The sequence below is a fragment of the Amphiura filiformis genome, chromosome 1 (assembly GCF_039555335.1).
Source record: "Amphiura filiformis chromosome 1, Afil_fr2py, whole genome shotgun sequence".
In the NCBI taxonomy this organism is placed as follows: Eukaryota; Metazoa; Echinodermata; class Ophiuroidea; order Amphilepidida; family Amphiuridae; genus Amphiura; species Amphiura filiformis.
Window position 1 is genome coordinate 45,488,781 of NC_092628.1, and position 14,543 is coordinate 45,503,323.

A 14,543-nucleotide genomic window follows, 5' to 3' on the forward strand; every position below is an offset into this window, starting at 1 on the left:
GAGCAACAGAATTTATGTATGAGTGATATAAAACAAATATTAACTGTCTTAAAATTACCGGCTCGTGGAATGGAACAATCCATCTTTCACCTCGTGATTATATTTCGACCATCACACTCATAGACGGTTCATATTTATTGACTGTCGATGTCGATGTCCCAATCCTAACCCGTCCCGGTGTTCAATGGAATAAGCCAGTGTTGTCAAACTCGGAAAAATCAAATCCAAATTTGCGTGTGGAACTATAAGCATTAGTGCAATAAATCACATCCTCTCATATTGAAAATCCTACTTTCCTTTATTCATTCATTCGTTCGTTCGTTCGTTCGTTCGTTCGTTCGTTCGTTCGTTCATTCATTCATTCAACAATTCATTCATTCATTCATTCATTCATTCATTCATGTATCAGTAATTCATTATTTGCCTTCCACACAAGGAAAACTATTGGTTAACCCACTTTTGGTAAGTAGCTGAGTTGACATTAAAATATTCACATCAATTGAGGCTTTGTTAGGGACCGTTCATTATTTATAGGGGAGGGGGGTCGGGGGGATTTCAAAATTGAGTTCATAAAGTTACACAACCCCCCTATTAGCAACATCTAAAATTACATAACCCCCCCTATTGCTGCCAAAAAAAACCACGTAACCCCCCCTCACATGCATCGAGAAATACATTTTGCTGGTATACCATGGCCGGATTCACCTTTTGATGGCCCCTGGGCATGGCAACATGATTGCCACCTCTGGCTCTTCGTATAGAAGACACCTCTCTCCCCACAATTGTAATCCAAGTTTTTTTTCCAAGCTGTCCCCAGAAAATATGCTATTTCAATGCTAAAATTCAAAGAGAGATGTATTGGAGTCACCGAGCCAGGGGCAAAATATCAAAATCGTCCCACTGATCTGCTACTAAAAGAACATTCCCTGGACAAATGCGCTCGAAGCGCACAGAAAAAAAAAGCTAAAATGAACAAAATTGAGGACAATTTGTGGCCTAAAATCATTCCAAAGGATGATGCATATGGCTTTCACAACTTTTGGTTAATTTAGTCCCAGTATTTTGATCCAGTATACAAGTTTTATGCTTTTTCCAAGCATCAGAGGAGCTGCCCTAGCACTCATATTTATAGAATGGGTGAAATTATAACTCTACGCAAATCTACTCACAGAATGGTTTTTCTGAGATAAATGCGCGCCTCGCTCGCGGCAATTTTGATACTAAAAAAATGGGGTTAATTTAGGGTCTAAAATAGACCAAAAGGAAGATGCAAATCATAAGTTTTGTAACAATTGATCTGTGTACTGAGCAGGGGAGGGACTCACTTGCCACCCTGCCATATGGCTAATGTGCTGATGAACAGTGGCGTAGATTTCTTTTTGACATGAGGTTGTTGGAAAAATTTCTTGAAATATTATGTGAATCCAGCCCCTTTTGGTGAGAGAATAAGTTTATGACACAAATGCATGCAAAGCGCACAAAACTGTTGCCATATTGAAGCTAAACTCCAAATATGCTGCAGAAATAAATTTGCGCGAAGCGCACAAAATTGATATTTTGTGGCTAAAATGGCCAAATATGAGGTAAATATTGTAGTGAATCATAATCATAGTTAATAATTTCATATTAAATTTCACCTGACCCCCTATCAGGAAAAATAAAATCACATAACCCCCCTGTTTGTTAAAGTGAAAATCACATAGCCCCCCCCCCCTACATTTTCCCCGCCCCCCCCCCTCCCCTGTAAATAATGAGCGGTCCCTTATTGCTCATCTTCCAGTACACTTCAGTTGGATTAATATAATTAAAGTAGAACGCTAGAATAGATTATCCTTGCAGAAGTGGAACAGTATAAAGCATGTTGACAACACCTATCTGCATTAAGACATTTCTTGCGTGCACTGAGTTCGCAGAGGTATATGCATTAATAATCTAAGGGCGAATTTCTCGACGGATGGCTTATCAATTGGCTTGTCTAGCCTCAGGGCTTAAGAGGTCGTAAGACCAGGCTTAACTGAAAACGTATTTCCCGAAGCACGGCTACCATAGCCTCGAGGCTTCGTTAGCCCGTGGGCCAGGCTTGTAGGATTAGCCCACAGGCTTCAGTAAAATTTGCATTTCTCGAAATCAGTCTTCTGTAGCCGTAGTCTACGCAAGCCTGTTAGACCAGGCTTACAGCGGCTTTTCTTGGCCCTGCCTCAGAGCAGGTCTTAGGTCGTAAGCCTTGTATTAATTTACAAATTATTTAAATTGTAACGCAAAGTTTATCTTTCATATTTTTGACGGTCTTTCAATTAACATGAGTAAGCAGTCGCGTAACTGGGGGGGGGTAAGCGGGGAGCTCTTCCCCCCCCCCATGAAAAAGGTAAATTAGGCCTACTTCTGAGCTACTATTTCCATGTTCTGAGAGTTATTAATTAACCTCATATTTGGTCATTTTAACCTTAAAAACTCAATTTTTAAGGTTAAATAAATTGCATTTATCCCACTTTTGTACCATTGGCCTATATGGCACCAGCTTTAATAGCTTAAATATTGCATTTGTTTTTTCAATCCCACCTCCCCCCCCCCCCATGTCAAAAAAAATCTCCGCCAATGTTCCGGGGACCCCAATGTTCCGGGGACACATTCCAAGCAGATCCCATAACTCCTCAGACTCACTCCACCCCATACAAACCCAAACAGCATGAACGATGCCTGCCCCTCATTTTATTATGTTTTCCCCCGCTTTCCCCCACCCCACCCCCAAATGAAAATGTCTAATTACGCCACTGTGGGTAAGTAATTGTTCGATTTAGTTGAACATTTCAGCATTTTATTTTAGTGTTTATTTGAGTTAGTTGAATTTTTTTAAGTAGGGGGCCTAGCTGTTGCTATCATAAGACCTACTCATTTTGAATGATAATTTTTGTTAACAACGAATATAATTTTAAAAAAATTCTTTCATCATCATCATGATCATCATCATCATGATCATCATCATCATCATCATCATCATCAGCATCATCATCATCATGAAGACCTATATGATACCACCTGTCCCTATCCAAGTCTTAATAGTTTGATACTCGTACTTTTCATAAGTAGGCCTATTACAATATTATTTTGGAGTGCCTATATTATACCAGGTTGGACATCAATTTAATACAATAGAAGAAGGACAAAATTGGTAAAGATATAGTAAATATTTGACACGACACAATAATGCATGCAGTATTAAAACTGAATTTACGGATAAGATGCATATATATTGCTATATCTTCTACTTAAATAATTATAAATATTGTACCAACAGATAACTTCATGTGAGATCTGAGAAGACTACTGATATCAGCAGTAGATAGCACGTTTGTTGCTTTCCTTTTTTAGGGGAATCACAGATTCCTTTCCATTAGGCTTACAGTTTTACCCTTTTTGGGATGCAAAGAAAAAATCACGAGTATAAAGCATAGACGTGTCATTCATACAAGTTGGACTCATAAAAAGTCAAGTGGAAATAAAATAATATATAAAAGACACAAAAACAGACACAATATTCTTGCATCAAGTTGTGTACGGTATAAGCCCAAGCACAAGACCGCGGGTCCAGGCTAGTCTTTGCGCCGGGAACATTGCGATAATGAGACGGCAACCTTGTTAGTACGGTAAACCGTGAGGACCACAGCTTATGTACATCTACCTCCAACAGCCTATACAATTAAGTCGCTGTTGAAAGGGACGAGGTTGTCAAGCGTTAAGCCTGCAAGGCCACTAAGACTAGGTTGAATTTGCGTTGAAGAAATCCGGCTTGAGTTAAGACTCGGGCTTCGAGAGCGGGCTAGGCTTAGTAGCCTCAAGGCCACCTTAAGACTACGGCTTAACAAGACTCCTGTCGGGAAACTCGCCCTAAGGGTATATGTATGAGATCTCCCTGACAAGAAACACACAACTTACCAGGGGGGACAGCTACAAATGTTACGGTGGGACATTCTATAATATAATATTTTGTCTACTGCATTTTATTCCCGTTTTTATTAGTAGTAGTAAATGGTTAATTAACAAGTTTATTTTAGACATCAAATAACATATTATATCACGCATAGACCTACAATTAATGTGAGCAATGCACAACTTCATCAATGATCAATACAGCCTGTCTCAAAAAAATTGTGCAAGTGAAAAGCGCACTCTTTGGCAATTACAAAATACCGTTGCGACATGATGCTTACATCGACGTCAAGGGCGCAGTCTTAGGTCTTAAATGCCGTTTGTTCTGTTCAATTTGCTTGTTTCAATCTCGAGATATGTTTATTTAACAACGAAAGGGTAAAATCACAATTGTGCCACTTCTACTAACGAAGAGAGCTGTACATGTAAATCAATTATAGCTGATATTGATGCGTCTAATGCACTCCCCCTTCGTGCATTAGACGCATCAACATCAGCGCGCGTGCATTATTGTACCTTATTTCTCTCCGAACAAGTAATACGCGTTCATTAACCTATATATATAGTGTGCAATATTTGTTAGTCTTTTAGTATGTCTTGAGTGACAAAGAGAACAGTATTTACCATGATAAAATCATTGACATGCACATGTATTTAATGATACAGCAGAATGTGAAATATTTATTTATCTTTTAATTTGTTTTAAGTGGAAAAAGAGAATCATTATTCCTGTATCATTATAAAACAGTAAAAACAGTAAAAAAAATTGTATTGTTGTGTAATTGATGCATTATTTTGATATCACGAAGGAACTCTTGATAAACTTGATGCTATCACTGATTTACATGTAAAGCCCTCTTCCCTAGTAAAAGTGGCACAATTGTGATTTTACCCTTTTGTCGTTAACTAGACATATCTCGAGATTAAAACAAGCAAATCGAACAGAATAAACAGCATTTGAGATCTAAGTCTATGCCCCTGACGTTGATGTAAGCATCATGTCACAACGGTATTTTATAATTGCCAAAGAGGGCGCTTTTCACTTGCACAATTTTTTTTTGAGACAGGCTGTAGACCTACACATCTAGTAGACGCGCGTAAGTAATGTACCACTAGGTCTACACGTCATGTGCGTAGCTAAGCCGTTGGATGAGCATAAATTAAAAATAGATTGCACCTGTGTGTTTAAAGTCTGTTTTAATTTCAATGGTATGGTCGTTGATATAGGCCTACACTTATGGTGTGTGAGATCAGCCGGCTGATTTTTGATGTAATCTGATGTTAATTTTCTGCTATCTACTGAAGATAGCTCGAGACAAATGGTACCGAAGTGCCGAATAAGCCTATAGACCTTTTTCCCTCTTTCCCATCATGCACTATTCCAGGGGGGTATGAGTGTCGCAAAATACATCATCTCCCCGGGGGAGTACAGAGTTATGTTTATCACATTCTGGAATACGGACATTTCGACTGGTGCCTTCATCACAAAAAAGGAATCCCCGATAATGATGATAATGGCGCCACTGTCACTAATACCTTTCGGGGGCAAAAAACAACATTTCTATGCCTTATGGACATGGTGTATTCACCCAAAAAAGTTTCCTGTTATTGAAACCTAACTTTGCATACATTTTATAGACCTAATGGTGAAAAACTGATGACGGGACACGCAGTGATATTTTACCGGCGTCCGTTTCACTTTTTTTTTTCGGAGTTGAAAATAAAACGAACACAAAATCTCTTACACAGATGTTCTGCATCGCTCCGTAACTGCATCACTCGTGTATTCAATAATTGCATAATTAGTAACATCGATGGCCTTTACGATAATCCGCATATATGGAATCAGTATGCCCATATTAAGACAAAATAATTGCAAAGGCCTGGCAAAGACCATCGGATGCACACGATCTATGAGGTTGATGAACTACGTCATACCCCCCTGGAATAGTGCATTGTGGGATAGAGGGAAAAAGGTCTATACATCTATCAGCGAGTTGAATTGCTAGTGGTACTAGTATTATATGACTCGGTTACCGGTAGTAAATCGGCTGCATTGCCAAAGACGACCAGTTTACCTTGTAAGTGGCACTGAATTTAATATAGAAACGATGGGGTGGGGGGGGGGGGAGGTGACCAACCAAGTCATTGCTAAGCTATAAGTAAGCTTAAATCGCAGCTTCAGATGTCTACGGCCATACCACGTTGAATCATAGATTTTAAAATCTATGGTTGAATAAACCGGTTCTCGTCCGATCACCGAAGTTAAGCAACGTAGGGCCCGGTTCAATAGTAATGGGAGACCGCCTGGGAATACCGGGTGCTGTAGACTTTTGCATTCTAATCCTTCTTTTTTATTTTTTACTCGTGTTGAAGTTTGTTTCCTCTTCTTCTTCCTGTGTAAGTGCAGACTTCATAAGAAGATAATCGCACTGCAGTGTGTTGTGCTCTCCGCATTCAAGATGTTGCAGACAGCAAAGTTCAGTGCAAAATATTTACAGTGATGTATTTTTTCGATCTACAAAGCAGCTTTATTCAGAATATGATTTTTTTATTGAAGTTTCTGGAAGCTTCTGGAGCACACCGGCATGATTAATGGCTAACAGAGGGCCACCACATAGCACCAACATCAGTGGCGTAGCCAAAGTCCCCCCCTCCTCTGTGAGAAGAATTGCCCCCCTGCCTGCGTGGGATGATGGCCGCCCTGATATTTAAGATTTTTAGGCTTTTGTAATTTCGTCAAAGTTTGCCCCTTCGAAAGTGCCCCCCCCCCCACTCCAGCCTGTGACCAACAACGTTTTGAATGAATAAATGAGCATTATTCAAAACTGAAAATGCACTTTTACCATATTAAAAACAAATCAACAAATTATCCTACTGAAACTTACTATTTTTATGGAGTAGACCTACAGCGTGGTAGAAAGACTTGACAGTCTGACAGTGAGAGCGTGACAGCGAATAGGTGACACGGTAAAATCTCAGTTTCTTCCAAACTCTTGCTAGAAGTTGAACAGAACAAGTACCGTAATTAAAAAACACGTATAACAAACTGCTGTCCGCGAATGTTTTGATTGTTGTTATGTGACAATATTGTCAATGATATGCGTATCGCGTGTGTAATGCGTACGCGTAAACTTAAACCATTTTTTCACGCGCATACCGCACCCTGACATCGACGCGCTTAATGATGGCTCACGTCCTGCAATGCTATTCAGGTGCAAAAAAAAAAAACGTATCCCATCATTCCCATGTTGACATTAATCTGTGCTTCTGCAAAATGTAAAATGACGATTTTTGTTTGTTTGTTTATTTCTTTGTTTGTGTGTCGGCCCTATGTCAATGGGGTGTTGGTGTTATGAGTTGCAAAATGTTGTTTGAATTTTAACTTCTCTAAGTTTCCTGTTGTTTCGATGGTGGATGTTTCCCTATTTTTTCGTCTTTTGGTATACTAAATTTGGTATTACATTCCATTTGTACTTTGTCCAGTAGGCCTAGGACCTGCTCAGAACGCGCTGTTTATTTTATTTTATTTTATTTTATTTTATTTTATTTTATTTTATTTTATTTTATTTTATTTTATTTTATTTTACTTTATTTTATTTTATTTTATTTTATTTTATTTTATTTTATTTTATTTTATTTTATTTTATTTTATTTTAGATCGATTTATTTGAGTATATGGTTATCATTCATTCATGTATGTATCAATAATTCATTATTTGCCTTCCACACAAGGGAAACTTGAAACTATTGGTTAACCCACTTCTGGTAAGTAGCTGTCCCCCCTGACAAGTTGCACATTTTTGGCCCTGTGGGCACCACTCTTGTCAGAAAGGGTACTTTGTTGACATTAAGATATTCACATCAATTGATGCTTTGTTATTGCTCATCATCAGAATAGATTATCCTTGCAGAAGTGGAACAGTATAAAGCATGTTGACAACACCTATCTGCATTAAGACATTTCTTGTGTGCACTGAGTTCGCAGAGGTATATGTATGAGCTTTCCGTATAGGATAATGGCCAAGGATTAGAACGTGAGTGGGTAAGAATGGCTGAGCCGCGGAGCGGCGAAGCCATTCTTACCCACTCACGTTCTAATCCGCGGCCATTAACCGACTTAATACACACCTATGACGTCGCGCTATTGTTTTACCGCTCCATTATTTTTCACGAATGGAGTGTTATTGAAATAGGTTGCTCTTTACAAATTGATCAATTACTCATTGATGCCGGACAATACACTAATATAATGATCGTACTAAATTTTAGGTGCGAGTGCAAAAATAGTCCGACTCAGCTTTATGTAAAATTTCTATAGAAATACCCATCATATCACGATCCAGGTGTTTAGTTCAAATCATCCGTAACCACCTTCTTGAATTATAAAGATTTAAAATGTTTGTTACACAAATTGAATAAACGTAGATTCGTAAAATCATTAAAGTGATTAGACCATCAATAGTTCTTTATGCCCACTTCTAATGTATTAACTGTTGAAGTAGTTGCGTCATGTTGCGTTTAGGTCTCTATTTTGCATAATAAGGAAAATTGGCAAAAGGTCATATAGCATGTATAGGCTCATATGAAATGGTCATTACAGTTGTCAACCTCAAGAAAACTACACCTATCGCTATACCTGAGCAATGATACTCTTCTCTGTGAATCGAGTTTACGATTTTGGAACAACCATGCAATTATGGACACTATTGTTTATCTTGGATAATTTTGTGATGGAATCATTCCGAGGATATATATCGTTGATTCGCAGCAGAAGGACCAAAATCAGGTACGAAAAGGTACGAAAATTTTAAATGTATTACAACACATTTTACCTAGGCCTATTATTGTCCTTGAACTTGAATTGTCGGCAAAAAACAAAACAAACTTCGCCGCCTTCGACGCGAAATAAAAGCCACCTCAACTTCCAGTCCCCCTTCCGAAATCAAATGGAGCGTCCCTAACATTGTAATATTTAATTACCGTAAAATGGGGGTAACTTCGGTAAGCGGGGTAACTTTGGTCGTTCAAATATATTTTTAAATGGTCATATTTCCGTACAGCAATATTGTTTTTAGTCATATTTGGTCTCAATTTGTTAAGAAATATATTTGGAAGAAGTCGCTCATGTCCAATTTCTTTGAAAGTTACGAAAATATTGGCATTTTTGACCAAAAATGAGCATTTTTTTTACATTTTTTTCAGACAAAATAAAATCGATATTTGTGAGCAAGGATGCGTGCTTGCTTAATTTTGCATGGGGATAAATGTCACAAAAACAAAACCTTGCCCATATACAGCGAAGATCAATTTTTTCATTTTCTTTTCTTCATGGAATGTAATACTCTGACCAAAGTTGCCCCAAATGCGGGGTAACTTTGGTCAGGCTATTTTCAACCCCTAGGGCACCCTTTCAAAATTATTCAAAAATCTTTTTCAACTTCAAGGTGTAGAAGGGAACCCTAACGTCATAAAAAAGAGATAATTAGAAATATATTTGGTTTTGTTTGGAAGCAGTGGTTTAAAAACTCTGAAAAGTGCCCAAAGTTACCCGTTTTACGGTATCGGATAGGCCTACTGATCGATGTAAGTAAATATTCAAGCATGCCAAAATACCATCAGATGAAACATCAGATATACTAATGACAAATAAAAATTATATAGAAAATAGACCTACTGTGGCTTATTAAACATTATTAAACATGCCCGAAGAGAACGATTTGAAAATAAACAGATTCATAGGCCTAAATACATTGATACAGAATGTGTATTATGTATATGTAGCAATGTTGCCCAAAATATGACAAATTATATGTAGGGCCTAAGCCACTGAAAACGTATAAAAATATAAAGAAGGAAAAAAATGTTATAAAAACAGTAAGCGTATATAAAGAAAGGTCCAAATAAATAAAAGTAAAGGCCTACGAAGTAAAGCCTAAGTGAGGGTAAAACACATCTTGCATAATAAGTACAACGTACTTAGCCAACAATTTAACCTGCCCGTTTTGATCTTGACTTGCTTTTCACAGATTGCATTGTAAGGGCTCGGATAGCGACGTTTTTACGTATTTTGTTTGTGGCACCTAAGAGCAAATCAGACACATCCTTCTGATATCAAATAATTTAGATTTTTATTAAATTCGCGATACAATACACATTTTAAGGCAAATTATTAAAAATTGATATTTTTGAAATTTAACAGTCCTCAAAGTAAATTGTATAAATCTAACGATATGCAGTAAATAGTAGCAAGTTGGGTTGAACAGCCGTCAATCATATGAAAATTGTGACCTTCATTATTAAAGATATAGATTTTTTCCTCAAAACACTAAAAAATGTAGGTCTTTTTGGAAACAAATGTTTAAGTTCTATATGAAAGGTCAAATTTTCAATTGAGTCGGCTTTTCATCCCAGCTACATAGGCCTATAGTTTAATTACATATCATTAGATTTATAAAGTTTACTTCGAGGACTGTTACATTTGGAAAAATATAAAAAATATGAAATTTTAATAATTTGTATTATATCGCGAATTTCACAAAATCAAAATTATTATTATTATTAGATATAGGGACAATCCTCGTATTCAGCATGCAATTCGATATGTCTGATGTGCTCTCAGGTCCCATGGCAATACTGTGCAAATGTTGCTATCCGCTTCCTCAATTTATTGTATTAATGAAAATCATTTTCTTCTTGTTTTTTTTTTTTTTTTTTGCATGAATGAAGTGATGATAACAATACCGCACTTTTCGCAAATACTTGCTTTTCTAAAGTGCAATTGATATTAACACTACATTCGTAAATGCCAATACTTTTTCCCTGAAAAGTATTTGCTTTTCAGAGAAAGAGAAAGGCATTTACGAATGGCGTGTTATTGTGATCATCGCTCCATTCGTGGAAAATAATGGAGCGGTAAAACAATAGCGCGACGTCATAGGTGTGTATTAACTGACAAGAAACATACAACTTACCAGGGGAACAGCTACAAATGTTACGGTGGGACATTCTATAATATAATATTTGTCTACTGCATTCCCGTTTTCATTAGTAGTAGTAAATGGTTAATTTAACAAATTTATTTTAGACATCAAACAACATATTATATCACGCATAGACCTACAATTAATGTGAGCAATGCACTACTTCATCAATGACCAATAGACCTATATATACACATCTAGTAGACGCGCACAAGTAATGTACCGCTAGGTCTACACGTCATGTGCGTAGCTAAGTCGTTGGATGAGAATAAATTAAAAATAGATTGCACCAGTATGTTTAAAGTCTGTTTTAATTTCAATGGTATGGTCGTTGATATACTTGTGGTGTGTGAGATCAACCGGCTGATTTTTGATGTAATCTGATGTTAATTTCTGCTATCTACTGAAGATAGCTCGAGACAAATGGTACCGAAGTGCCGAATAAGCCTATACATCTATCAGCGAGTTGAATTGCTAGTGGTACTAGCGTACTAGTATTATATGACTCGGTTACCGGTAGTAGTAAATCGGCTGCATCTTGCCAAAGACGACCAGTTTACCTTGTGGCACTGAATTTGTAAACTTACTCTCTAAATTCCTATGATTTAAAAATAAGTCTAAGAGACTTATTAGCAGGACAAAACTTTGAAAAGACTTAAAATTCAAATCTTTATTAGAGTAAAATTTAAATCCATTAGATTTGAATTTTAAGTCTTTTCAAAGTTTTGTCCTTCTAATAAGTCCCTGGAATTTAGAGAGTACGCTGACCGGACGTGCAACCCGTGATTTATTATAGTTCCTAAAAATGAAAAGACTGGGATGTTATCAGAACAATGCACAATTTGATTAGAGTTTATAGTCGTAAGTTTCATGAGGAGCAATAAATTGTTGCACGATTAATATAGAAACGATGGGGTGGGAGACCGCCTGGGAATACCGGGTGCTGTAGACTTTTGCATTCTAATCCTTCTTTTTTATTTTTTACTCGTGTTGAAGTTTGTTTCCTCTACTCCTGAGATGTAATTTTTCGATCTACAAAGCAGCTTTATTCAGAATATGAGGGTTTTTTTATTGAAGTTTCTGGAAGCTTCTGGAGCACACCGGCATGATTAATGGCTAACAGAGGGCCACCACATAGCACCAACATCAGTGGCGTAGCCAAAGCCCCCCCCCCTCTGTGAGAAGCCCCCTGCCTGCGTGGGATGATGGCCGCCCAGATATTTGAGACTTTTAGGCTTTTGTATTTTCGTCAAAGTTTGCCCCCTTCGAAAGTTGCCCCCCCCCCCACTTCGCCCACCCTCTGAAAAATTGCTGGCCACGCCACTGACATGGTCAGCTGCTAGATGGATGGGCGACCAACCAGGTGGTATGCGCCGTGCATTCTCTAAATTCAGTAAATTTCCATCGTCAACCGTGCAATTGAATGGGAGTATTTTGAAATTTTAAAACGCTTGAAATATCACAAACAAATAGGCCTATGTTAATAAATAATATAAATACAAGCCAAAACCTTTGGGGCTCGATAATGAACCCCACAAAACTAACCGAGTATATGGAAAATGCCATACGACCGAGCGGTTTTGCCAGCTCTCTCCGACCATCATGCCACTCGCCGCCTGCGACCAACAACGTTTTGAATGAATAAATGAGCATTATTCACAACTGAAAATCTGTGTCAATTTGCAACTTTACCGATTAAAAACAAATCAACAAATTATACTACTGAAACTTACTACTTTTATGGTGTAGACCTTCGGCGTGGTAGAAAGACTGACAGTGAGAGCGGGTGCTTAAGATCTCAGGCATTTCCAAGTAGAAATTCCTCCTTTTCACAAAATAGAGCAATAAGACACAGTTTCTTTGGTAAAATAAAAGCGTAAATAGATGACACGGAAAAATCTCAGTTTCTTCAAAACTCTTGCTAGAAGTTGAACAGGACAAGTACCGTAATTAAAAAATACGTATCAACAAACTGCTGTCCGCGATTGTTTTGATTTGTTGTCAGGCGACAATATTGTCAATGATATGCGTATCGCGTGTGTAATGCGTACGCGTAAACTTAAACCATTTTTCACGCGCATACCGCGCCCTGACATCGACGTGCTTGATGATGGCTCACGTCCTGCAATGCTATTCAGGTGCAAACAAAAACCGTATCCCATGTTGACATTAATCTGTGCTTCTCCAAAATGTAAAATGACGACTTTTGTTTGTTTGTTTATTTCTTTGTTTGTGTGTAGGCCCTATTTCAATGGGGTGTTGGTGTTATGAGTTGCAAAATGTTGTTTGAATTTTAACTTCTTTAATTTAATTTAATTTAATTTAATTTAATTTAATTTAATTTAATTTAATTTAATTTTATTTTATTTTATTTTAGATCGATTTATTTGATTATATGGTTATCATTCATTCATTCATTCATTCTATCATTCATTCGTTCATTCATTCATGTATGTATCTGTAATTCAATATTTGCCTTCCACACAAGGGAAACTCTTGGTTAACCCACTTTTGGTAAGTAGCTGTCCCCCTGACAAGTTGCATTTTTATTCTGTGGGCACCACTCTTATCATAAAGGGTACTTTGTTGACATTAAAATATTCACATCAATTGAGGCTTTGTTATTGCTCATCTTTGCAGTACACTTCAGTTGGATTAATATAATTAAAGTAGAACGCTAGAATAGATTATCCTTGCAGAAATGGAACAGTATAAAGCATGTTGACAACACCTTTCTGCATTAAGACATTTCTTGTGTGCACTGAGTTCGCAGAGGTATATGTATGAGCTCTCCCTGACAAGAAACACACAACTTACCAGGGGGAACAGCTACAAATGTTACGGTGGGACATTCTATAATATAATATTTTGTCTACTGCATTTTATTCCCGTTTTTATTAGTAGTACTAGTAGTAGTAAATGGTTAATTAACAAGTTTATTTTAGACATCAAATAACATATTATATCACGCATAGGCCTACAATCAATGTGAGCAATGCACTACTTCATCAATGATCAATAGACCTACACATCTAGTAGACGCGCGCAAGATCAGCCGGCTGATTTTTGATGTAATCTGATGTTAATTTTTGCTATCTACTGAAGATAGCTCGAGACAAATGGTACCGAAGTGCCGAATAAGCCTATACACTGTATACATCTATCAGCGAGTTGAATTGCTAGTGGTACTAGTATTATATGACTCGGTTACCGGTAGTAAATCGGCTGCATATCTTGCCAAAGACGACCAGTTTACCTTGTAAAAGTGGCACTGAATTTGTAAACTTACGCTGACCGGACGTGCAACCCGTGATTTATTATAGTTCCTAAAAATGAAAAGACTGGGATGTTATTAGAACAATGCACAATTTGATTAGAGTTTATAGTCGTAAGTTTCATGAGGAGAAATAAATTATTGCACGATTAATATAGAAACGATTGGGGGAAAGGTGAGCAACCAACCAAGTCAATGCTAAGCTATGAGTAAGCTTAAATCGCAGCTTCAGATGTCTACGGCCATACAACGTCGAATACACCGGTTCTCGTCCGATCACCGAAGTTAAGCAACGTAGGACCCGGTTAGTAATTACCGCCTGGGAATACCGGGTGCTGTAGACTTTGCATTCTAATCCT

At 37.5% G+C, this 14,543-nt stretch overlaps 2 pseudogenes; both read left to right on the forward strand.

Moving 5' to 3' along the window:
- Positions 1-6,114: 6,114 nt before the first annotated feature.
- LOC140169988 (5S ribosomal RNA) lies at positions 6,115-6,259 on the forward strand (annotated as a pseudogene).
- An 8,159-nt stretch (positions 6,260-14,418) lies between these two features.
- On the forward strand, positions 14,419-14,528 carry LOC140169943 (5S ribosomal RNA; annotated as a pseudogene).
- The last annotated feature ends 15 nt before the right edge of the window (positions 14,529-14,543 follow it).